The sequence below is a fragment of the Electrona antarctica genome (assembly GCF_951216825.1).
Source record: "Electrona antarctica genome assembly, chromosome: 11".
NCBI classification, from domain to species: domain Eukaryota; kingdom Metazoa; phylum Chordata; class Actinopteri; order Myctophiformes; family Myctophidae; genus Electrona; species Electrona antarctica.
This window is the reverse complement of record NC_136792.1, coordinates 41,257,227-41,282,877: the sequence shown is the minus strand read 5'-3', so window position 1 is coordinate 41,282,877 and position 25,651 is coordinate 41,257,227. Positions and strand designations below refer to the sequence as shown.

At 40.8% G+C, this 25,651-nt stretch overlaps 1 pseudogene across 1 annotated transcript; it reads right to left on the bottom strand.

Annotated features, from left to right (window-relative positions):
- Positions 1-7,457: 7,457 nt before the first annotated feature.
- LOC306932708 (myosin heavy chain, fast skeletal muscle-like) lies at positions 7,458-25,231 on the bottom strand (annotated as a pseudogene). Its single transcript, XR_013792548.1, has 40 exons — positions 25,181-25,231; positions 23,247-23,465; positions 23,022-23,165; positions 22,697-22,853; positions 22,578-22,605; positions 22,374-22,485; positions 22,162-22,254; positions 22,010-22,073; positions 21,695-21,793; positions 20,738-20,841; positions 20,440-20,578; positions 20,098-20,216; positions 18,774-18,923; positions 18,510-18,680; positions 18,039-18,226; positions 17,734-17,849; positions 17,408-17,472; positions 17,100-17,187; positions 16,525-16,642; positions 16,316-16,439; positions 16,083-16,219; positions 15,506-15,761; positions 14,322-14,564; positions 13,979-14,155; positions 13,603-13,748; positions 13,425-13,515; positions 12,947-13,336; positions 11,941-12,067; positions 11,662-11,780; positions 11,377-11,573; positions 10,693-10,876; positions 10,445-10,610; positions 10,177-10,301; positions 9,728-10,036; positions 9,418-9,621; positions 9,208-9,333; positions 8,327-8,497; positions 7,922-8,242; positions 7,616-7,744; positions 7,458-7,507 (listed from the first exon to the last, which is right to left on the bottom strand). The product of XR_013792548.1 is annotated as a myosin heavy chain, fast skeletal muscle-like (transcript).
- Positions 25,232-25,651: the final 420 nt, after the last annotated feature.

The window sequence follows — 25,651 nt, the reverse complement described above, 5'->3', positions numbered from 1 at the left end:
AAAATTGTCCATTACTTGAGTAAATGTACTTAGTTAACTTTACACCATTGGTATTTCCATTGTATGCTTCACACTTCCACTGCACTTAATCTCAGGAGGAAACTTAAGCTTTAGTTACCTTTTGGGGGGGTTTGATGTTATTTTTGTTTTTTTGTTTTTTAGCCAGGGTCATAGTTCAGATGGTTCAGATGTCAGACGTCTTAATGGCACTGGCTTCAATGTAGGAAACAGTGAACACTGGCACTTGATCACTCAACCTCCAGCCCATAAAAAGTTGTCTCAACTAACGTCATTTCTATTCCTTGTGCTCATTCAGCATCACATTTCACCATAAATACATTTGTTAACAGATAAGACACTGTTTAATTGCAAACGCAGCTTCTGTCACAAAGCTGATACAGTCCAAGTTTGTTGTCACAGCTTTCCTATATAAAATCAAGCAGATACAAAGTAGCCTAAACCCAAATCTAGTGTGTTTATTGAATAGACCAGTGGTTCTCAAACTGTGGGTTGGGAGCCCAAAGGGGGTCCCCAATTGATTACTGGGGATTTGCTTACTGTGCAACATTGTTTTTTCTCACTCAACAGTAGTATATGCAGGGTATCTGCACATTTTTAAAGTGACAATTTAAGGTCTTTAAAGTATCAAAAGTAATAAACAAACTATATTATAAAAATAAAACCATTGGTCAAATAGTCAAATATTACCTAAGAAAGAGGGACATTTTTTGTTGATCGGCTATTTTCACAATATATCTGTGAAACCGAGAGCTGAGCAGCAGTGGTGTACAGTAAGTACATTTAATTTGTTATTGTACTTAAAGGGCCACTTGACCCCTTTTGCAACCAGATCTAAATGATGTTTAGGACACAAGAAACACTTTCCTGGGGTTTTTATGTGTGTATTATGTGTTTTTAGATATCATTAGATTTCATGACGCCATGTTCATGACCAAAATTGGTCAGGAAAATGTGGTCTCACTTCGTTCCTCGACTACAAGTCACACTTCCAAACAGCCTCCCCCCGAGGGGCAGTGCACCAAAGCATTATGGTCGTTGTAGGAATTCAGCAATCCAGTCGAACCCTAGTCAAACACACTCATTATTTTTCTTACCATATGGGTGTACATTTCAAATTGTGCTACTGTTATCTACTACAAATGCTATTAACATTGAGTGACTGCAGTTTCTTCCAGTGGTGAAATGTCCCTTTAAAGATGGAGCGCTCTGATTCCCTGCTCAAATAAGTGTTTTTGTGTGGCCACACCCACCAGTTCATCCGAAAGAAACCAGAAATACACATGGAAGACATATTTGAATATTAAAACCACACCTGGGTTCTATTTGAGTGATTTGAACTCCATAAACAACAAAAAAGGAAAAGCTTTAATTTTGAGGTAGGCTAATTTTATGTTCATGTTTATTCTTTTTATTTATTTTAGTATTTCTAATTTGTGAGCTTGTATATCTGCTATTTTCCAAGGATTTTAATACATTTTATACATTTGAAATTGTGTGAAATGGACCTTCTGAATAAATAGTAGCCTACTTTTACTTTTGGTACTTTTTTACTTCTACTCAAGTAAACTTTGAATATTTCTACAATAGGGTATTGCTTATTCATTCCATCACTGATAGGCATTTTAGTAGATAGATTACATCTAGATCTGAGTCACTGAGCAACTCTACATGAAACATTATGAAGTATCATGCAGTGGTGTAAAGTAACTATACTGCGTATAGTTACTAGAGTACATTTAGAGTACATTAAGTACTGTAAAACATTTGAGGGATTTATTTTTTGACATTTTCAACACTTTCACTTCTGCTTCACTACATCTCTGAGGCAAATATTGTACTTTTACTCCACAACAATAATTTGACAACTTTAGTTTGGATTATTATTACATATAACATACATTCACAACTTCATCCCTATACTTTGGCTATTTGAAAAATGGACGTACAACCCGTCGACACATTGTGAACTCATTGTAGATCTGCACCAGTCACCAGAACCAAGGTTGTGTGTTTCAGGGAAGCTAACAGAGAGTTTCTAATGGCTTTGACGTTTCAATGGGTTGTTATATACAGTGGAAAGAATTATTATCAAATATTATTACACACTATGGTCTTTGCTAGAGAATACATAGGAGGAATGACCATGTGTTTGTGGCCCCTCACATTGCAAAAGTAGTATCCAAGTAGCCATTACATCTATTAATAAAGCACATCAAGTGTAAATGATACAACATTCATCCCATACTTGGTATGGAGTGAATGAGGTGAACTTGCTACGTGGTATCCAAGTGGCTAGTGATAAATTTAATCACTGCTGACAGCATAAAATAATCTGTATAACTGGGAGTGTGGCAGGGTGCTGGGTTTCTTCACTTGGTGTCACTATATCTTGTCAAATAAATTATTTGGAATAGGTTAATATTCAGTGGTGGACCATTTTGGTGCCAAAAGCCTACTTATACATATACTCTGTATATAGGCATGTCAGGCTGGGACAAAATGTTGGCCCTGGTCCCGGAATGTGATCCCATAATAGAGTGTCTAACATAATGTTATTTTCATCCCCTATACTCATCACATTTGATTTCAGCATTACATTTCACTGTCAAACGATGAATTAACAGACTATTTAATGTATTGTAAACAGACTAGTTATATGTATTGTAAACAGACTATCCTTTCTGATACAGTCCAAGATTGTCACAACTTACCTATACTATAATATAGTATATCTTTGCTGTCGGGCAGAAACCATATACGGGCATATACTATACAGGTATAGCATAAGCATAACCTCTGACTGTACTACCTGTAGGCTACTGTTAATAAGTGTTAATAGAGATTGGACATTGTTATTGGCATCTACTTGCTTCTATAGGAGTTCACATAAATGTGTCCTGTATATTATGTGTGTATGTGATATTGCATTATGTCATAATGCTGTGTGCAAATTGTCATTGTGTTTTTATCTTTCTCAAAAGGGGTGAGAAGTTCACCAGAATAACCGCCACAGAGAGTGGTGTGGAATGGTCTGTGAATTGCTACCGAAGTCTGTACGACTCCATTGAAATGAATGGCTGGGGCAGTCTGCTCTCTAGTTTACATAATTTTATATAAACTACAAGATCTACAAAATCACGCCCACAATTGAGACAGCACTGCCACTTCTGGTCCGGGAGAACGGTGTACTGCAGTTTCATCTGTATAGTTAGCCTACTTTTACAATAATCCGAAATGAACTGAAGACTCGGGGGGAAAATAATACAAATAATAATAATACTAGAAAAAAAGAAATCGCTGCAAGCAGAGATAAGGGAGGACCAAGCAGGAAGGCAATAAGCAATAAGAATAATATGCACAATAAGCCATAGAAACATGGAAGACTAAACTTGAGAAAAAGACCACGGAATTTTGACAGGGTCGGTTTTTATAGTGGGGGGCAGGGTTCATGAAAACTCATACACTAAGTTGGCGGTGGCCGGATTTGAACCCATGACCTTGTGTTGCAAAGGTAAGAGCTCTACCTACCGAGCCAACTGGACACAATCAGTTCTTCCATTGTTAACAGTAAAAGCATTCAGTGTTTTTGTAGCAAGTTGCGCAAGGATAACTAATGATAAAGGTGGGTATAAAGATAAATTAATTGACTGCGTATAAACCAGAACATGTACCAGATTCGGACGAGGAGTGAAAACCGGGATTAAAGGTTAACTTAAAAAATATTATTAAACTTCACGCAGAAAATAAACAGCTTTGAACATTCATGAAAAACAACAAACAAATGGGGGCCCCTTTAAGTTGGTGACTTAACTTGAAAATTCCCAGTTCAGTTCCTATTCAGTTCTAAAGGGAAATCAGTCTCTTTCTCCAATTTAGAGAACCAGATTACCACATTTGTGGGGGGAAGGGGGGTTCAGAATTCCGGGTCGGCTCGCCAGGTCTGGGTACCTTCCGGTACCAGTCCAGAACCATCCATGGAACAGAATCCTTTCAGGACACAAAAAACCTGACCTGAAAGGCGAGGTGTCCAAATGAGTATTTGTTTCAAAATCACTGTTGTATAACATCAAATAAACTATCAATGCATGAGAAAAGAGTTTGATTTGATCAGGATCGACCTCTTTAATCATGATTTCCATTAAACAATCTGGTTCTAGCATGCATGCATTCATTGTCTTAGAAAATAAAATACAAAAGTGTATTTCATAATATGCAGTCTTATTTGGGTGCAGTACTTAGTTTAGACTAGTCATTGGTTAGACTGTCCTACAACTACAACCTATCTCAAACCCTCACCCTAAACCTAACCTCCCACGGGGAAGCACACCTAAACCTAATCTTAACCCATGTCTAACCAATGACTAGTCAAAACTAAGTATGCACCCCGTCTTATTCAAACAAAAGTGTTCATAAATCAAATGCTTTCAAGTGAGAACTCAAATACTTTCAATACAAACTCAAATCAAATAACTCAAAAACAGTTAATCAGTTGATCCAATGATGAAGACACCAAGCCTAAAATTACTCACAGATGAGTAACAAAGGGGTAACAAAGGGCTAGCACAGGAGTGTAGAAGAATCACCAAGAGGAATCAGAATCTGCTGCCATGCTGGCAAACATGTCGGCCATCTTGGAATGGAGGTGGGAGTGGGAAGTGCCATAGATATTAAAAAATAGATGCCTCATTGGCTGCTGCAGTTCGTTGGAGTGTGTTGACGGGAGGGCGGAAGAATTTACACTGGCGCCGGAAGAGTGGACAGCACACTACGTCACGCTGCCACTCAAGTGACTACTGGCCAATCACAGTGCATCTTTTCCGGGACTTATCAGACCCGAACATGCGCTCTGTGACGCATGCTCATGCTTCCGGGGCTTCGCAAGGAATCTCGGGAATATTTTGCCCTCCCTTGAGCACATACGCTCCAGAGCCAAAAGGGGCGTCTACCTTTATATGTCTATGGGAAGTGCAAGGAAGCTTTGAGAAGGAAGAGAAGTGGTCACGTGACTGGGCTGCGCCATGACACTTTCATGGACACTTTCATGGGAGCCAAACTCACACCGGAAGTGCAATGAATACATGGCAGTGAACGGAGCCGGCTGGACCAGCTTATAACAAACATTATTTATGTTAACAATTGAGACCTTTTGTAAAGCAAATCACTTATGGAAAATAACAGTGACATCATCTGTCAACAATGACCACTCAGCCATACATTATCCCTTACCCTTCCTCTCCAAAGTCCTGGAGAAAATAGTTTACACACAAATACAATCCTTTTTAACTAATCATGACCTCATTTTCAATCTGGTTTTAGACCCGGCCACAGTACGGAAACAGCACTCCTAAAAGTTTTTAACAACCTCATTTTAACAGTTTACTCCGGTAGCCCTGCCATTTTAGTTTTGCTGGACCTCTCCGCTGCCTTCGATACGGTCGACCACCGAATCCTGCTTGCACGGCTGGAACAGCAGGTTGGCATCTCCGGGACGGCCTTAGCCTGGTTCAGGTCTTACCTGACCGATAGGACCTTCTCCGTCCAGCTGGGTGAAGTTTCCTCACCCGCTGCCCCTCTCACGTGTTGGGTCCCCCAGGGCTCTATTTTGGTACTGTATTTATTATATATACTGCCCCTCGGACCCATCCTCTCCAAACACACCATCTCCTTCCACTGTTATGCTGACAACTTCCAAATTTACATGCCACTTACATCCGCCAGCAATAATTCATTTGACCCCTTAATTAACTGCATAGATGACATAACCTGGATGGACGCAAATTTCTTACATCTCAATGACAAAACCGAAATCATCATCTTCGGACAACACCCCACCCCTTTTGTTAACAACCTCGGCCACCTTACATCCACCATCCATACCAGTGCAAAAAATCTTGGCGTTATTTTCGACAACCACCTCAATTTCGACAAACAGATCAGCTCTGTTGTTAAAACAAGTTTTTACCACCTACGTTTACTCGCCAAGATCAAACCCTACCTCCCCCCTAAACAATTCGAAACAGTCATCCATTCATTCATCTCCTCAAGGCTAGACTACTGTAATGCACTATATTATGGTATCCCCCAATCCTCTCTCAGACGACTACAATTAGTCCAAAATGCTGCTGCCCGCCTCCTCACTGGTACCAAAAAGTTTGACCACATCACACCCATTTTAACCTCACTCCACTGGCTCCCCATTAAACAGAGAATTGATTTTAAGATCCTCCTATTTACCTTTAAATCTCTCAACGGCCTTAATCGATCTTAATATATGGAGATGGCCATATATGGAGCATGTGACGGACTGATTGACACGAGGCGTGACTAACGAATGACTAATGAAATTAAGGTTTTCATAGTAAACTGTGACCTGCAAATATTTTGTATAACTATTGAACATTTTCAAATAATGTCATATATATCTTTTTTTTGTACAGATTTGTGACACTTATTAGTATGTGCCTGCCATGCAATGGCAAAACACAGCTTGGATTATACCATTATATTTAAAGGGTAATTTCACCGCTGGAAGAAACTGCAGTCACTCAATGTTAATAGTGTTTGTAGTAGTTGACTTCCAGGAAGGAAGTGAGTCACATTTTCATGACAAATTTGGGTCTGAACATGGCATCATGACTAAAATATCTAAACACACATATTATACACATAAAAACCCCAGGAAAGTGTTTCTTGTGTCCTAAACATCATTAAAGCTATATTCAGTGATTTATTTCACTTAATGCAAATACCACTTATTTTTTTGTTTTTGGCTAGGTGGCCCAGCCTTCATCCAATCAGGATATAGAGGGGCCTTCCGCCAATCATGATCGAGCGGGGTCGGGCCTTGGTGTGTGTGCTGTTGGCCTGTTGCGTGTCCCCCCACTGTAGTGCGTGCATGTGCACATCTTGTTACCGGGAGGGACCGGGGGTTTTCCAAATCACTGAATGCTCATTTGAAATAAGATCTGTTTGCAAAAGGGGTGAAGTGGCCCTTTAATACAAGATAACTTATATATTTGAGGTCGTAGCATTCGTCTCCCTGCTCTTCTATTGAGACATTTAGATCATGTCAAAGGTCACGTCTCAGCTAGACACAGGATCTGATATGAATTTTGGTCAAGATTCAATTTATCCCCTGAGCAAGCAGGCCAGCTCTATTAGATCAATGGTAACATTTCAGCACAACACACATTAAACTGGGTTCAAATATAGAATAGGAAAGTTACATATAGTGCTGCTTTAAGTACATTTATTTATCCTTGCAATGGTTTTACAAAATAGTGGACGTGTGCGTTAATTGAAACCAGAATACTCTGACAAACCTGACAATACAAAGTGAAGTAATGAATACAATGTACAATGAATACATGACATGACACCTTTATTGAATACAATCGGTCATATTGTATGACTTTTTGAATGGGTCATATTTTATGAGTTTTTATGGTGAGTTGTATTGGAGAAGTTATTCAGCAGTCTCCTTTCCCTGTAAAATAGGAGCATGCTATTAGATATTCAACATGATTTATTTTGTTAAATCTTAGCCATCTTAGACAGCCAACATAATAAACCTTGATATTGCACATGTATTTACCTTAGAGTCACGACTTTTAGCTCTCATCTTGTTGACTTGGGATTCAGCGATGTCAGCACGCTCCTCTGCCTCCTCTAGCTCATTCTGAACCTTTCTGCACTTAGACAGGTGAGTGTTGGCTGCTTCCTCCTACAATATGAGATAGAGATGGTTCAAAGACTCAATATTTGAAAAGAGCACCTTACAATTATAGTCCAAGCAAGACAATTTCATAAAAACTGTAAAGTGTGGTTGTGGCTAGTTAGTGTTATTATTTCACAACACTCTGCCCATGGCGAACACAACTAAAGATGTATATTGTCTTACCGCTTCCTCAGCCTGCCTCTTGTAGCCCTTCACCTTCATCTGCAGTTTGTCTACCAGATCCTGAAGCCTGGCAAGATTCTTCTTGTCCTCTTCAGTCTGAAGTGAGAGTGAATTTATGACATTTATAGTTCTTTGTATTTGTATTTTGTAGTTCATGCAATCTATTAATTTAGTTAGTGGCATGATAGATATTTAAGTAAACATGATATACAGTACCTGGTAGGTAAGCTCCTTCACTCTCCTCTCGTACTTGCGGACACCTTTAATAGCGTCTACTCCACCTCTCTGTGCAGTGTCGACCTCTCCCTCCAGTTCACGCACCTTCACAAAAGGAATTATGCACTATGAAATGACTTATTCTTATTTCATTGACTATAAGCTGTGTTGAAGTAAACCACATCTTACCCTAGACTCCAGTTTCTGGAGCTGCTTCTTGCCTCCCTTCATAGCCAGGTTCTCAGCCTCATCCAGACGGTGCTGCAGGTCCTTGACTGTGACCTCCAGGTTCTTCTTCATCCTCTCCAGGTGAGAGCTGGTGTCCTGCTCCTTCTTCAGCTCCTCGGCCATCATAGAAGCCTGGAAAGAAGATCAAATGTACTTCATTGTCCCGCAAGGAAATAATCATGTCACTGCACACTTGACAAACATGGTACATAGATTACATTTATATTAATGTTGACTGCGAGAAAATATATTGTAATATAACAGGTAATAATAGGGTAATAAACAGATACTAATCGTGGTCATAAGACCAGAGGGAAACAACATCATAGGGGGGCAAAATCTGTGAAAAACATTATTTAAAAATATATTCAAAAAAAGTTAATAATGGAGCTGGGAACTTCTCCTTTGGTCCACCCATTCCTGGGATATGTGAGAATGATCCAGTGAAAAAAATAGCAAAAAAGCAAAAGCAAATCAAAAGCCCATTGTGGGATCACTCTCTCACAAACACGGGTGAAATTCACCCGAACACTAATGCGAAAGAAAAGTAAAAAAAAAAACAGGCATGTGGTCAGGGAAACAAACCTGCCCTCTATGATGTCACTGAGCATCATGTAGGTACAGTACAGAAAGAACTTCTGAACAGAAATAAAATAGATTGTCGCCACCTCTGTGTCGACACCTCTGTGTCGCCAACACTTCCGTCGACACCTCTGTGTCGCCAAAACTTCAGACACAAAGGAATGTGGGTGTGGAATTCTCTCAATTGTAATAATTAAGCATGCCATAAGGATCTCTAATTGTCCTGGTATATTGGATAAGAGGCAGAGCTCCTAACTTACATCAGTGATGGCTTTCTTGGCCTTCTCCTCAGCATTCCTTGATTCTTGAACACTGTCATCCACTTCACCTTGGACCTGGATCAGGTCAGTTTCAAGTTTCTTCTTGGTGTTCACAAGGCTTGTGTTCTAAAATAAAGATTCAGTTTAGCAATGCAAGTATGAATGAGTTGTATGTTAAAAATATGTTGTTGAGTTTTTCCATTGACTTACCTGAGAGTGCAACAGTCCAGCACGCTCACTGGCATCCACCAGTTCTTGCTCAGCCACTTTGCGGCCTCTCTCTGTCTGTTCCAGAGCCACTCTCAGCTCCTCGATCTCAGCGACCATTAGGCCGTTCCTACGCTCCACCATAGCAGCTTGCTCTATGCTATCTGCTTGGCCTCTGCTAGCTTCATCAAGGTGCACTTGGGCATCCTAAAATAAATCACATTTGAGGTGGTCACGATAAGAGAAACATCAGAATGTGATTTGTTCAAAGCAGTTCCATTGTTTGAAGGACCTGTCTAAATATGTTTTGCACCTTAAGCTGTCCCTGAACGTTCCTCAGCTGCTTCTGGGCCTCAGAAGCCTGGCGGTTGGCGTGACTCAGCTGAACCTCCATCTCGTTCAGGTCTCCCTCCATCTTCTTCTTGATTCTAAGGGCATCATTTCTGCTCCTGACCTCAGAGTCCAGAGTGCTCTGCATGGAGTCAACCACCCTCTGGCTGTTCCTCTTGATCTGCTCCATCTCTTCATCCTTCTCTGCCAGCTTCCTGTCCACCTCACCCTTGATCTGGTTGAGCTCCAGCTGGACACGGAGAATCTTGGACTCCTCGTGCTCCAGAGTACCCTTAAATGCAATACAGGATCAAAAGGTTGTAGGACTTTTTTAATATAACATCCATCATTATACTGCTACACTGTTTGAATGTAAAACATATTGAAAGAAAGAAAGAAAATACAGACATCTATAACCTAAAGTTTTAATACCTCCGCTTCCTCTAAGGCTGTCTGGATCTCTGACTTCTCTGTCTCTGTCTGCTTCTTGGACTTCTCCAGCTCATGGATGCTCTTTCCAGTCTCACCGATCTGTTCAGTCAGGTCTGAGATCTCCTCTGCAGTGGATTGAAAGTAATGAATCAGTCAGCAAATATTTTGTATTTGCATTTTAATAAAATTGTAACCTGATCCACCATTTGATCGGTTGTTGTTTTTGTTTTTTTACTGTTGCTCTTGAAAGAATGATACGAAAACGTACGTTGCAGGTTCTTGTTTTCACGCTTCATGGTCTCCAGTTGGTCCAGAGACTCCTCGTAGGAATTCTTCATCTTAAACAACTCAGTGCTGAGAGAACGAGCCTCTTTCTGAGCTCCCTCCAGTTCTGCCTGTCCCTCTTCAAATTTCTGCTTCCATTCTGCCAGGACCTGCATACAATTTGTAATGATTTGTCATTTACCCCACTTTAAGGACACAAGAATTATTTTGTAATAATGTATGTCAAAGCACCTTATCGAAGTTCCTCTGTTTCTTGTCAAGATTGGCAGCCAAACCATTGGCCCTCTCCACATCAATCATGAGGTCTTCCACTTCACCCTGGAGTCTCTGTTTGGTCTTCTCCAAAGAGGCGCACTTGGAATTCACAGCCTCGATTTGCTCCTCAGCTTCCTGAAGACGCTGGGCGAGCTTCTTCCTGTTGATCAGTTTTCAATGGAATTCGATTATTGTGGCAATATTTTGTATAGTGAGTGGTGCCACGGGAAAAATGCGTGATGCATTTTGAGCTTGTACATCTGATAATTCCACTCTTTCTGAAAATGTTGGAAAAAATATGAAAATGTTTCAACATTGAAATGATTATCACGATTTTGACGATTATGCCCATTTTTTCATTTTTATCTCAAGCGATTATCTCAGATAATTGCGATTGGGCGACAGGCCTAGTGGTACCTGAAACGGAAACGTTGAAGTCGCCCAACCCTTCTGGCCAAAGCTGCAACTGCAGGCAGGCGGTTTTGCTTGTGCATGTAGCTCGAGCAAAAGAGTGCGCAGCTGCGGTTTAACACAGAGCGCTCGTTCACAAGTTAGCACTTGTAGAGCGTTCTTCCGGGTGCTTCAAACGCCAGTGAGCAACTTCTGTTTAAATGAATAGTGGGAGCGGGTCTGTCTATGGTAAAAACACTGCTGACTTACTTGGCCTCCTCCAGCTCCTCAGTGCGTTGGACAGCATCAGTCTCATACTTGCTCCTCCACTGACACACCTCAGCGTTGGCCTTGGACATTCCACGCTGCAGCTCTGCCTTCGCCTCCTGCTCCTCCTCAAACTGCTCCCTCAGAAGGTCACAGTCATGGCGAGCTGATTGCACAGCATGAGCAAGGGCATTCTTTGCCTGTCAGAAGAAAATGGAAAAAAACAATGTCAGCTGAATGAAATGACAAATAATATGAAACTAAAATAGAAAATAATCTGTTCCTCACCTTAACCTCCTCTTCAACAAGTCTCTTCAACTCCTCAATCTGTTGGGTGAAGGCCTGCTTGCCTCTTGTGAGCTGAGAGACCAGAGCTTCTTTCTCCTCCAGTTGACGACCAAACTCACCTAATTAGAAATTTGAATATTCATTTCAAACATTTCAAACATATCATCGGTGGCTGGGATAACTGTTGATCAAAAGCATTATCTCTAATTATGGTCAATTTGCTCAAGTACCATTGACAAACCATGTAGTCAAATGATTTATGATTAAATGAACATTTACCGTTCTCTGTCAACAGTCTTGCTCTCTGAGCGCCGATATCATTGATCTGGCGAACGTTTTCATCACTCTTGGCCTTGATTTCACTAAGTTGGTCCTCAAGGGTGCGGCACATCTTCTCAAGATTTCCCTGGAAACGAACATTATATATGTTCAATCATCTTTTTTTTCAGATAGGTTCATTGCTTTGATTTAAAGCAAAGCCAATCGATATAGTCTATATTTCAGCCCTCCGGTTTATAACTGTATGGTTTCCTTACCCATCACTGGGTTGCTTGGCCATCATTAGCTATGAGGAGAGAACAGCACTGCACTGTTTTTAAAGCCTTAAACACTTAACATTTGCCTAATTATCTTAACAGCTTAATAACATTTAGAGCAGGGGTGGGTAACTTTGACGATGGAGAGTGCCACTATATTTCCACACTCACTCCAGAGGGGCCACATTGCATATAATGTTGTAGCAAAAATAGCCGATCTACAAGCTCTCGATTTGAGCTTGTAGATCGGCTATTTTTAACTATATTTAAATTGAAATCCTGAGTAATTTTTTTTGCTATTTTTTAATTTAACTTCAAATGCATTTACCGGTAGTTATACCTATGTTAAGTTTATGAACTTAAATACAAATACATTGGACATAAAAAGTCTAACATTTGAATACTAATCATTAAGCTACTAATATAGACTGAAGTAATTAAAGCGGGTCATGTTATATGTCAGTATATTCTGATATTTACCTAAGGGCCACATTAAGTGAAGGTGGGGGCCGCATGTGGCCCCCGGGCCACCAGTTGCCCATGTGTGATTTAGAGTTTGCATACTCGTTCACAAGATTACTTGTATGAAACATTCCCACTGTTAAATCTGAGCTATAAAGACTGCCTTTCAATGCCCCACACATGTGGAACTATCAGTTTTAAAATTTGAGTATTTCATTTCACTTTAGTCACTTTAAACATGTTTGTTTGTCTCAAGAATGATATTATACCATGGCATTCCATCATACCTTTGCCTTAGCAACAGCCTCCATGTTGCTGGACAGGTCATCGATCTCCATCTTGTATTCACTCTTCTCCTTCTCCAGTTTCTGCTTGACTCTCTGGAGGTTGTCGATCTGTTCACCCAGTTCCGCCACGCTGTCGGCCTGTTTCTTACGGAGAGCAGAAGCAGTGGCCTCATGCTGCAGGGTGGACTCTTCAAGGTCACGACGCACCTTCTGGAACTCAGCCTCGCGCTTCTTGTTCATCTCGATCTGAGCGGCGGTGGCACCTCCAGCCTCCTCCAGCCTCTCACTGATCTCTTCAAGTTCCCTGGAGAGATCGGCTCTCTGCTTCTCCACTTTGGCACGAGCGGCACGCTCTGCCTCGATCTCCTCCTCCAGTTCTTCAATACGAGCCTTTCAAATGAATGATGTTAGATTAACATCTGAAAATAACCATTCACACTTACTTATTATTAATGATTTTACAGAAAATAAAAAATACCTGGAGTTCTTTGATCTTCTTCTGCAGCTGGGCCCCCAAAGATTGTTCATCCTCAATCTTACTCAGAAGCTGGCTTACTTCAAAGTCCTTCCTGTTGAATACAGTCAATAGTCATATTTTAGCATCATTCTGCAGGTGGTTTCACTCCATGACATTTCATATTGTTGGTGCACGTTACTTCTTTATCTTCTCGTCAGATTGCTGCTTGTCATTTTCCAGGTCCATGATGGATTCCTGGGCCAGTTTCAGATCACCCTCAAGCTTTCTCTTGGCTCTCTCCAGGTCCATGCGGAGCTTCTTCTCTTGCTCCAGAGAACCCTCCAACTGCACAACAATATATTGTTGTTGTTAATCAGTAAAACAATAAACATATAATATTAAAGATGGAGTGCCGTGATATTTGTATCTTTTCCAGTTTTCTTTGTACACTTTTTTGAAAACAAATTGTCCACCTCATATAATGATAATACCTGATGATTATGTTTTAGGGTGGAAAAAAATCACGACACTCCATCTTTAAATTCAAAACATCTGATTCCCTTTGGTAAACTCACATCGTCAACTTGCTGCTCCAGCTTGGTCTTGGCCTTGGTCAGAGTGTTGACTTTGTCCTCCTCTGCCTGCAGGTCATCCAGGGTTTGCTGATGGGCCTCTTGGAGGGCTTTTTTCTCCTTGGTCAGCTTAGCGACGCTCTCATCCTGAGACGCCATCTCCTCAGTCAGGTTCTTCACCTGATAGAAGCAAAACATAATGTGTTGTCATAGAATGGCTCAAATTCAATCAGTGCTTTTCAAAGTGGATTCCAGGGACTCTCAGGGTTCCTTTAGGGGAGGGGGGTTCTGAATTGACCCTTACAAGTCTGTAACTAGAGTGTATGATCTTGAGTATAATCTATACCTTGTTTTCAGTGGCGTGTTTCTCCTTCTCCACTTTGGCCAAGGTGAGCTCCAGGTCATCAATGTCCTTCTTGAGCTCAGAGCATTCATCCTCCAGCTTTCTCTTCTTGGCAGTCAGTTCTGCATTGATCTCCTCCTCGTCCTCCAGTCTCTCGGTCGTCTCTTTGAGCTTTGCCTCCAACTGGATCTTACTTTTAATAAGACCTTCACATCTCTCCTCAGCATCATTCAGAGCCTCGTCTCCCTAGTTGTCAATGAAAATGAATTTGAAGAATGTCAAATTGGGTCAGGCCCTTGTACTGAACAGCCGTTCAACCACCAGGCATTCTCTGCCATGGTCTGCAATGTATACCACGGCAGAGAATGCCTGGTGGTCGACTCTACTTGTACATTCTACTTTAGATAAAAGATTTAAAGGGCAATATCACTTTGGTAGAGGTTTGGGTTGTGTATTTACCTTGTCATGATGTTATCCAAATGTGGACAAGAAATCAAAAAGAATTGCTCTAGTAATTAGAAATTGATAATTCTAAATATTCTCCTCATTGACTTACATTGTACACTGAAACAGCTCACAAAGTCACTGAAGGAGGAGAGGACACTGGAGCAGCACAGACATTTAGAGCCTTTTAATAGGTACTAGTATACAGAACGACTAACGTTTCGACCTAAGCTCTCAAAGTCACTCTTTTAGTACGTAAACAAACAAACAAAGTTGATTCAGACAATATAGAGCATCACCAAACCCAGTTCTGTTAGTTATTTTTTAATAATATGTAAAATTCCTGTTGATTTTGCCATTTTTATACGAAGAAAACCCGGACTGGATCCGTGGATCCAGATCTAGATCTTCAAATAGTAAATTCAACAGGAAGTTAACATTATTATTAAAAACAAAAACAGTACTGGGTTTGGTGATGCTCATATTGTCTGAATCAATTTTGTTTGTGTTCATTTAAAAGAGTGACTTTGAGAGCTCTTTCAGCGTACAATGTAAGTCAACGAGGAGAATATTTTGAATTATCAATTTCTAATCAATGGAGCAATTATTTTTGATTTCTTGTCCACCTTTGGAGTTACATCATGGCAACGTAACTATACGTATAAAAAAAGTGGTCTTGCCTTTTAAGATGATAAACAATATGAAATATTAGCAACATTTCCTGTACAAGTGTAGCTACTTACTGATGCCGATGCCGATGCAAGGTTATTCTTCTCCTGGATCGCAGCTATCAATTTCTCTTCCAGTGTCTTCTTCAAGGCCTGGAAAGTGGCCAGGTCAGTCTTCATCTTTTCATAGTTCTCCTTCATGTCATTCAGCTCCTTCTCAGTCTCAGCACTCTGCAAGAGAGGCTTGATCTTGTAGTAGACCATCATCCATGGCCAATGTTTCACATTGACGAATGAGCGCATGTTGAACTGGATGGTGTAAATGGCCTCTCTGTGGACAACAGTGGATCATGATTGAAATGCAGATTGAGGGTTTCCATGTAATACGCCTGCTGTTATTATATAATTGTGTCATTATAGTTGTACTATTGTTGTTGTTATTATTGCTGTTGGTATTATTGTTGTTAACTGCCGCAATGTAAATGCAGGATGACCCCCCATCCTATAGCTTGATTCTGCTCGAGGTTTCTGCTGTTTATTAAGGAGATCTTTCCTTGCCACCATCATCAAAAGCTTGCTCTGCAATTTTTGCTATTTTATTATAGTGATTTGACACTTTATTTCTTTTATTGAATAGATGTTTTCAAAGTACCTCCTAGCCATCATCTTGACAAACTCCTTCCTCATGAGGTAAGCTCGTGCGAGTGCCTGAGTCATGCCGACCAGAGCAGCCAGCTTTTCATCTCGCATCTCTTCAAGGACACCCAGCAGACCAGCTTTGAAGAACACCTGAATACGATGTCACAAACACTGTAACTAAACAACCATAAAATCTATTTTTAGTCCTCTGTTCATAATGTTAAACCAGATTGGGAGTGTGTTTACCTTGGTGTGTCCGAACCTGTACTCATCAACAGGTACGTCAATGGACCCAAGCAGCTTCTCAGATGCCTTCTTGTTGTCCATGAACGCGCCTTCGGGACATGCGCTGGCGTTCAGTACTTTGTATCTGTTTTGCAGAAGTTCATGGTCATTTTGCGTGCCTCCCGTTAATAAGTTTGGAACTAAAAGCTGCTGGAAAAAGGAATTGATACCTCTGCTTGAAGTCAGCATAGGGGATTCTGCTTGGGAAGCCTTTTCTGCAAATTCTGATGCCCTCCAGCACACCATTACACCTCAGCTGGTGGATGACCAGGAAGTTCTCCATCAGTCCTGTAAATATGTTGCTTCATTATAATTACAACAAAATAGTTACGCAATGGCCAAAGTTGCATTTAATGAGTGAAAACGAGTCAACCAAAATACAAACATACAAAATAATGTCATCTGCATAGGGAGATCTTATATTTTAAGTGTATTCTGTGTTGTACCCATATATGTCAGCATTTCCTATAATTGTCTGGGCAAAGGGCCCTAGAGCTAAAGCAAATTGTGAGGACAGTGTCTGGTTAGTCAGTCTCATAGCTGCAGTGGGGTTGCTGTACAATAGCCTAATCCATGTAATGAACCTATCTCCAATGTAAAAAAATTCCATCACTGAGAACAAGTACGAATATTCCACCTGGTCGAAAGCCTTTTCCGCATCCTGGCTTAGTACTACAAGCCAAGGTCTTCCTTGGGGCCACTAGGAGATAATTGATAAGGCGTCAAATGTTTATTTTCTGTTTACCTGGACACTTGGACTCGTTGGGAATCAGGCAACGCACAAAGTGAGGATGTGTGCTCCTCAAGTTGGTCATCAGCAACTGCAAGTTTGCCTATTGAGACATAAAGGTTTATAATGAGTCAAAAGTAATAGATACTACTTACTTTGCAGATTTAGATTGTTTTTAAAAACATACTTTAACGGCGTAAACCCTATTTTAAACTTTAATTCCAACATTTAAAGACTATTTCTTACATGGATATAATGTTGATAATAATAACGCTTCATTCTTACAGGGATATATGTTGATAATAATGAAAAGATATTCTTACCCTGAAAGCACTAGACACAGTCTGCATGGAACCACCCTTCTTCTTGCCTCCCTTCTTGGTATTATCTGTTTATATTAGAATCATGAGTTATCATTAGTTATATAGAATGAAAATGCTTCCCTTCTTGTCAGATTCTGAATGTTTATAGTATTGATATAACAATACCTTCAGGCTCAGGTGGGGGATAGAACACATTATATTATATTATTGTCCTATATTATTTTGCTGATGTCCCGCCCCCTCTGTGTTCCTATTGGCTCTGGGGTACAGCCATAACTCCAGTTCCCAATATGCTAAATGCTCCAAACCAATTGTAATAAACATACCTTCAGGCTCAGGTGGGGGATATAACATACAGAGCAGCTTCACTGTAGACTTCTGGTACAGCTGCACCACAGAGTCGTTGAGAGGATCCTTGTTCTTCTCTAGCCATCCTGTGATGCTGTTGATTGATTGATGGATTGATTGAATACTTTATTAACACTTTTTTAACAAAAGCCTATCGCTTGTTTCCATTGGCGTCCTCCATACTCAATTAATCGAAAACTGTAGTCCACAGTTCCGGTTATATTATATATAATGTATAATTATATATACAGTACATATAGGCATACTATAGGGTTCTGTTCACCTGTAGTCCACAGTTCCAGCATAGTGGACCAGGGAGAAGTGAGCCTCACCCTTGCCTTTACCAGGCTTGGGTTTTTCAAAGGCCTTGTTCTTCCCCAGATGCAGGTCAATCAACTTCTCTGCAAAACTTTTGTCTGTAGCTTTTGGGAACATGCACTGCTCTTCGAGGCTGGAGAAGATGCCCAAGGGCTTTGGGAAGGAGACACAAGAGACAAATCAACAAAAGCTTAGTGCCAATGACAAAAAATACATGTGTGTGTGTGTGTATACATTATGTCCATTAAAGCACAAAATAATTGTATACCTTCAATGAACGCAATGCTGACACCTAAGTCCATAGCAATACATAATAATATAATACGCTTTACTAATAATAATTCTATACCTTCTCAATCAGCTCAATGCAACAGTGTATGTATTTCATTCTCAATCAGCTCAATTGCAGACAGCCAAGTCCATGTACAGTACCTACCTTCTCAATGAGCTCAATGCAGATAGCCAAGTCCATGCCGAAGTCAACGAGATCCCAGGGAATTCCCTCTTTCATGTATTCTTCTTGTTCCAGAACAAACATGGTGTGGTTGAAAAACTGTTGCAGTTTCTCATTGGTGAAGTTGATGCACAGCTGCTCCAGGGTGTTGAACTGTGAGAGGAAATATCATTAGCCCAATCTCTTGTAAATGTGTAACTGTGACAAAAATATTTAGTCTCCAACTTAAAACAAGTCCATGCTTACATCAAAGATTTCAAAACCAGCGATGTCCAGCACACCAATGTAGTAGTTTCTCGGCTGCTTGGTGTCCAGCATCTCGTTGATCCTAATGACCATCCACAAGAACAGCTTCTCATAGATGGACTTGGCCAAGGCACTGACTGAGTTCATTGTCTAAGGAAATAGGAACATTATAGTGAGTTACACAATTTAAGCAATTTTAGCCTTTGCATAAGCCTGCAAGGTTTTCAAGGCTAGGCCAAGTGCTACGGGCTAGGGTGGAGTCTGAAGAGGTGAATCTTCAGATTACGGTGGAAGATTCGGAGTTTGTCTGCAGATCTAACTGCAATGGAAAGTTTATTCCACAAGTTTGAGAGCCCGAGTGCTTAAGGGAATGTTGACAGCTTCCCTATGTCTAAGGAAATAGGAACATTATAGTGAGTTACACAAATTTTTTTAAATGATTTGTTTTTTGCTTTTTTGCCTTTATTGATAGATACAAGTGAAGATGGACAGGAAAGAGGGAGAGAGAGACCGGGAAAAACATGCACCAAACGTCGTCATGAACGGGACTCAAACACACAACCCACTACGGGCAGAGCCTATATATGTGGCATGCGCCTGTCCTGGACCACTAGGCCAGCAGGCGCCAAACATGTCAGTAGAGGTACTTGGAACGGCACATGTTTCTGCAGTGTGCTGTTGTTTTTGTAGCAAAAATGCAGGGCAAAGGTTTTTCCTTGGCCTCTAGGGAGTGTGCATTCAAAGTTTTAAGCAAATCGGTGCAGTTACCTGTAAAAATGCCAATCGGCCTGTTATAGTGCCACCATGAGGCTGATTTGAAATTTTTCAAGTGGCGTTACTTCCTCGGCTGTGTGGGAATATGCGTGCAAAATTTCACAGAAATTGCACACTGCGTTCATATGCATTTTGTTCAGTTTAATGGATATAGAGATACTGTGTACCGGTTTGCATGATGTTTGGACAAAATCTGTAGGACTAGGAGTGATATCAAAACATGTGTTTTGCAAAAATCGACCTCCTGGTGGCGCGCCGATTACGCCGATCTGAAAGATTTGGGGCAGAGGTTCTGCTCTGGCATCCACCTATCCAGGGAGTGTGCATGCACAGTTCGCGGCCAAACAGTGCCTGAGATTAGCTGTTCACAGACACACAAACAGGCACACAGACCGACGGACATGGTGCAAAACACAATCTCTGCCTCACCTTCAGCCTGGCTGAGACAATAATGTTGGAGGATCATTTTAATAATGAATTAAAACAGTCTGGACACAATTTATAAGGTGTGTATGAAATCAGAACATGGAAATAATGTAACTTTACTCACCTGTGGCACAGTTTGTCCTTTAGTGACATATTCATTTCCCACTTTAACTCTGGGGTAGCAGTATGCCTTAAGCATTTCCGCTGAGTTCAGACCCAACAGGTAGCAGATCTTGTCAGCCACTGAAATGATCATACAATTTGCAATTTACGCTTAATCCAGAGTGCGATTTTAGCAAGGTAAACACAATTGGTAATACATTGAATGCATACAGCTAGTAATCTAGGACCATATAGGTAAACCAAATAACCTTCAGTATAAACAGTATAATATAAATAAATAATGACAATATATTGAAAATATATTTAGCTTAGTTCTTTTGAAATATAAATAGATGCAATTTACCCTCCGTGCCGTCTGGCTCCGCCTGTTCCTCACGCTGCTTCTGTTTGAAGACCAACGTTCCATGATGCATCACTGATCCGGTGAACTTGTAGATGCACCCTTTCTCCTCAACATTGAAGCCCAGGATGCCAATAGCATCCTGAAGATTGAGATGAAGCATTATATTAGCAATCCAGTTTAAATAGGATTATTTTGGGAGGTCATGGCCTGAAAACCACTGCTTTACAAAATGTATTTTGCAGAGCAACTGACTGCAATGCACAGTGAGTATTAGAAATGTAAAATAATGTCCATTTACATCTGTAGCCTCCAACTCGACTTTGTCATCAATGCTGGCCACAGTGATCTGACCCATGCTGATCAACGGGAAGTCGTATGGGTTGTTGGTGATGAGACAACTTTCTGAGAAGGGATTCAAAAAAGTGTGAACATGTGTTTCTATTCATTAGTGTGGTTCAACCAGACTAGTAATAGTAACACTTTATTTTTTTACTTCTTTCTAGAGTAACCCTAAACTTTGCTTCACTACTTATCCCACAGTTTTGATGGCACGCACTTGACCGGCTTCATCGGGAATCGTGTGCTTGTATTTTGCTAAGAGAAATGTTGTATAGTTTAATTGATATTAATGTATTCGTGCATTACATTTCCCCATTGACATGAATCGGAAAATTCGAAAAGTCACGTTCAAGTATTTTTTCCATAAGGGCTATAGTTACAAAACTAGGAGAGGAGGTTCATAATAATTATTAAAATGAATTAACTTATAATTATATTGGTCGGCTATATTGTGGCGCTATAACAGCCCACTTTATGTTTTGGCTTATAACTCTTGAACCGTAGGTCGTAACATTTTTCCCTGGATTCCGTGGGTCATGACGCATCTCCCCATGTAGTGCGTATCGTGCGGCCGTAATCATCGTCCAAAGTTAATGGGAGGGGACTATTTTACAAAAAAACGTCCAATCCATTCCAAATTTGAATCACATGTCACGGGTGGTTTAATCAACCCAGAGCAAAAAGCAATTCCATTTTCATCCACAGGGGGTGCCGCAAAAAAAAAAAAAACATTTGTTGCAGACATTTTATTTTTTGGGGGGAAAAATCCCCTCCAAATTACTTCCACATGATCACAGGGGTGACTTGACATTGTAATTGGCTAGAATAATTAGTGGGAGGGGCCTATGTAACCGATTGCGGCAACCACACTTTGCAATTTTTCAAAATTGCGACTTTTCAGTATAATTCCATTTACCAATAATCCCAGGTATGTGGTCGGTCATCATCTGGAAGAAGATATGGTAACCTCTCTCTAGAGGAAGCTGGTAGGTCACTCTAGACTTCTCCAGCAGATCTATATGGGTTGTACAACATAATTAATAATAATAATAATAATAGTAATAATAATAATAATAATAATCTATATGGGTTGTACAACATAATTAATAATAATAATAATAATAATAATAATAATAATAATAATCATCATCTATATGGGTTGTACATAAGTAAAAATGTAATCCTCAAATTAACAAATATATAATTTCTCATCTCTGAACTTCATACTTACATGTCTCAATATCAGCACTGGCCAATTTACCCGCATTGTTGAAATGGATTCTGATGAATTTACCCTGTTTGATATAGCACAATTAGTTGCATCCGTCTACATTGTGGAATTATTGCAGGTTTACTCATAAAATGTCATTATTTTACACTTACAAAGCGAGAGGAGTTGTCATTCCTCACAGTCTTGGCATTACCATAGGCCTCCAGCAAGGGATTGGCTGCAATAATCTGATCCTCCAGTGACCCCTAGAATGTTTTAGACATTTTGGTCTTAATTCTTTTAAATTGAATTGCTATATTTCATATAAATGCTTTATGTTCCAAAATGTTTTTGTTAAAGTTAAAAACATATACATATACAGTACCTTAATTTTACCACCATCGGCCGCCGATTTCTCTCCACTAGCAGTCGCTGCTGTTGCAAAGTACTGGATGACACGCTTGGTGTTCACAGTCTTCCCAGCACCGGATTCTCCACTGGTTATAAAAGCATACATTCAGAGAAATGCACTTAGTGAATTTGTGTACAATGTTCTTTTTTTAATGCCTAGTAGATGATGGAAACTTACGTGATCAGGACAGACTGGTTTTCTTTATCTGTAAAATGTAAAGCACTTATTTTTTTAGTCATGGATATACAGCACAAACTCATTATGTATTTGTTTACATTGTCCTGACTAGTACGTACCCATCAGCATGAACTGAAAGGCGTTGTCAGAGACAGAGTAGATGTGGGGTGGAGCCTCAATACGCTTCTTGCCTCTGTAGGCATTTACAACCTCCTGGTCATACACTGGGAGCCACTTGTAGGGGTTCACAGTTGCACAGAACAAGCCAGAGTAGGTCTGAAGGGGAGAAGAGAGAGAACATTAACATTGAACATAACTTCAGAACCATGAGTTGTTTGCATTTGTTTTTCTACGGTTTTTCATTTGATGATATAATTTGTACTTTGTGTTTTTCTTTCTTTGACAGGTGAAATAATGTACTGCTCAACATGTAGAAAAGCTTACATAGATCATCCATGCTGCATAACGCTCTTTGAGGTTATACAGGACAGTGGCTTCAGTGAGGTGGGTCATCATGGCCATGTCCTCAATCTTGTCATACTTGGGAGGGTTCATAGGGGTGACATCCGCCTCAGGGACAGTTCTTTTCTAAAAAAGAAAAAGCACAACTTCAGAATGTAATGTGATTACAGTTGTACTGTGCCACTATTTGATTTTAGATACACCTACATCTTTCTTGTCCAGCGTTTCCACGGTGACTTTGTCACCTTCCTTGCTTATAATCTTACACTTGAGGTATAGCTCTGCCTTATCCACCACATATGATGCAGTTTTGGCATCAAAGGGCGCACTTTGAGCTTCCATTCTCTCCTTCTCTGGCTTACGGAGATAAATGGCGGCCTTGCCGTACTGCTTCATCTCTTCGTCCGTACTCATGGTGGCGGCTTTCTGTATTTGAGGAGAGGAGAAGCAAGCACTCAGTCGAGTAGTTCACAGTATAAGAATATCGGGTAGTCTATAGAAAGGAATTCCAGCATTAACTTTTTATCCATTTAGGATTCCTTATTTATTAAAGGTTTACCCCCATAAGCAGCAACAAACGGATGTTTCAGCCCCAGGGCTAGGCATAAGCGGTATAAGCGGTCGCTTAGGGCCACAACCACTGAGGGGGCCACATCACAGGGAGAAGATTTCTTTATTTGTTTTTAATGTATCCCCTATCCCATACATGGGCTACTGGCGGCCTGAGGGCCACATGTGGCCCCCACCTTCACTTAATGCAGCCCGCAGGTTAATATCAACTGGCAGCCTGGGGGCCACATGTGGCCCCCACCTTCACTTAATGCGGTCCGCAGGTTAATATCAACTGTAGGCTACAGTTGAGGGATGTTTATACCATCCCTCTACATTGGGGACACTGTTTATAGCATCCCTCTACACTGGGGGCGCTGTTTATACCATCCCTCTACACTGGGGGTGCTGTTTATACCATCCCTCCCCACTGGGGACGCTGTTTATACCAGTCTCTCTGTCATACCATCCCTCCCCACTGGGGGGCACTGTTTATACCAGTCAGTCTGTCATACCATCCCTCCCCACTGGGGGCACTGTTTATACCAGTCAGTCTGTCATACCATCCCTCCCCACTGGGGGCGCTGTTTATACCAGTATCTCTGTCATACCATCCCTCCCCACTGGGGGCACTGTTTATACCAGTCAGTCTGTCATACCATCCCTCCCCACTGGGGGCGCTGTTTATACCATCCCTCTACACTGGGGGTGCTGTTTATACCATCCCTCCCCACTGGGGACGCTGTTTATACCAGTCTCTCTGTCATACCATCCCTCCCCACTGGGGGCACTGTTTATACCAGTCAGTCTGTCATACCATCCCTCCCCACTGGGGGCACTGTTTATACCAGTCTGTCATACCATCCCTCTACACCGGGGGCGCTGTTTATACCAGTCAGTCTGTCATACCATCCCTCCCCACTGGGGGCACTGTTTATACCAGTCAGTCTGTCATACCATCCCTCCCCACTGGGGGCACTGTTTATACCAGTCAGTCTGTCATACCATCCCTCCACACTGGGCCCCCACATGTGGCCCCCACCTTCACCTAATGCGGCCCGCAGGTTAATATCAACTGGCGGCCTGAGGGCCACATGTGGCCCCCACCTTCACCTAATGCGGCCCGCAGGTTAATATCAACTGGCGGCCTGAGGGCCACATGTGGCCCCCACCTTCACCTAATGCGGCCCGCAGGTTAATATCAACTGGCGGCCTGATCTAGCCTCTTAATTTTGATCTCAAAGTGCACCAGATTGAAGCATTTTCATGGCAAATTTACACATTTTTCTGGACCCGGGGGTCAGGGGGGGCGCATAATATTATGTTGCTTAGGGCCACTAAATGCCCAGAACCGGCACTGTTCAGCCCATAGGCCTTCCTCTACTTATTTTGTATTTTATTTGTAGGAAGGCCAAAACATACATTTGTTGCTGCTACTGGGTGTGAACCTTTAATATACAAAGAACAAATGGAATAAAAGTGTGTGCTGGTATGCCTTTCTAGACAGACAATAGATGTTTTTGCTGACTTGACATCTGAGCAGATCATTGTAGGACTATGCTAGGTTTAATGTCAAAATTATGAACACTCACTTTTCCCCTCTACCAGTAGCAGTGAAATCTTGAGTGCAGTACAAGTCCTAAGTGTGGGGGGAAAAAAACATATTTTTGAGTTGAATGATTTAGTATTATATGAATCCTATATTGTTCATTCTTGCCGCACAGCACTTCATGAGAGACATTTTTAAATTACTCATTAGTTCCACATCTGAAAAGAGTGATCCATTCCATCCAATATTATCACTGAAAGCAATGAAATGAAATGATGCTTGCCCATTCAGTTCTTTTCATTTGTTTGTTTGTTTGTTTGTTATTTTTCTTGTTTTTTTGTTTTGTTTTGTACTGAGGCAATGCTAGACTTTTTTTCTCCGTTTCTAATACACTTTAATTCCATTGTATGAATTAAGGTTACATTCAGAGGTGCATGGGTGTACACTAGCCAAACTGTACTCAAGTAAAATAATTGTTGTAATAATAATAATAATAATAATAATAATAATAACT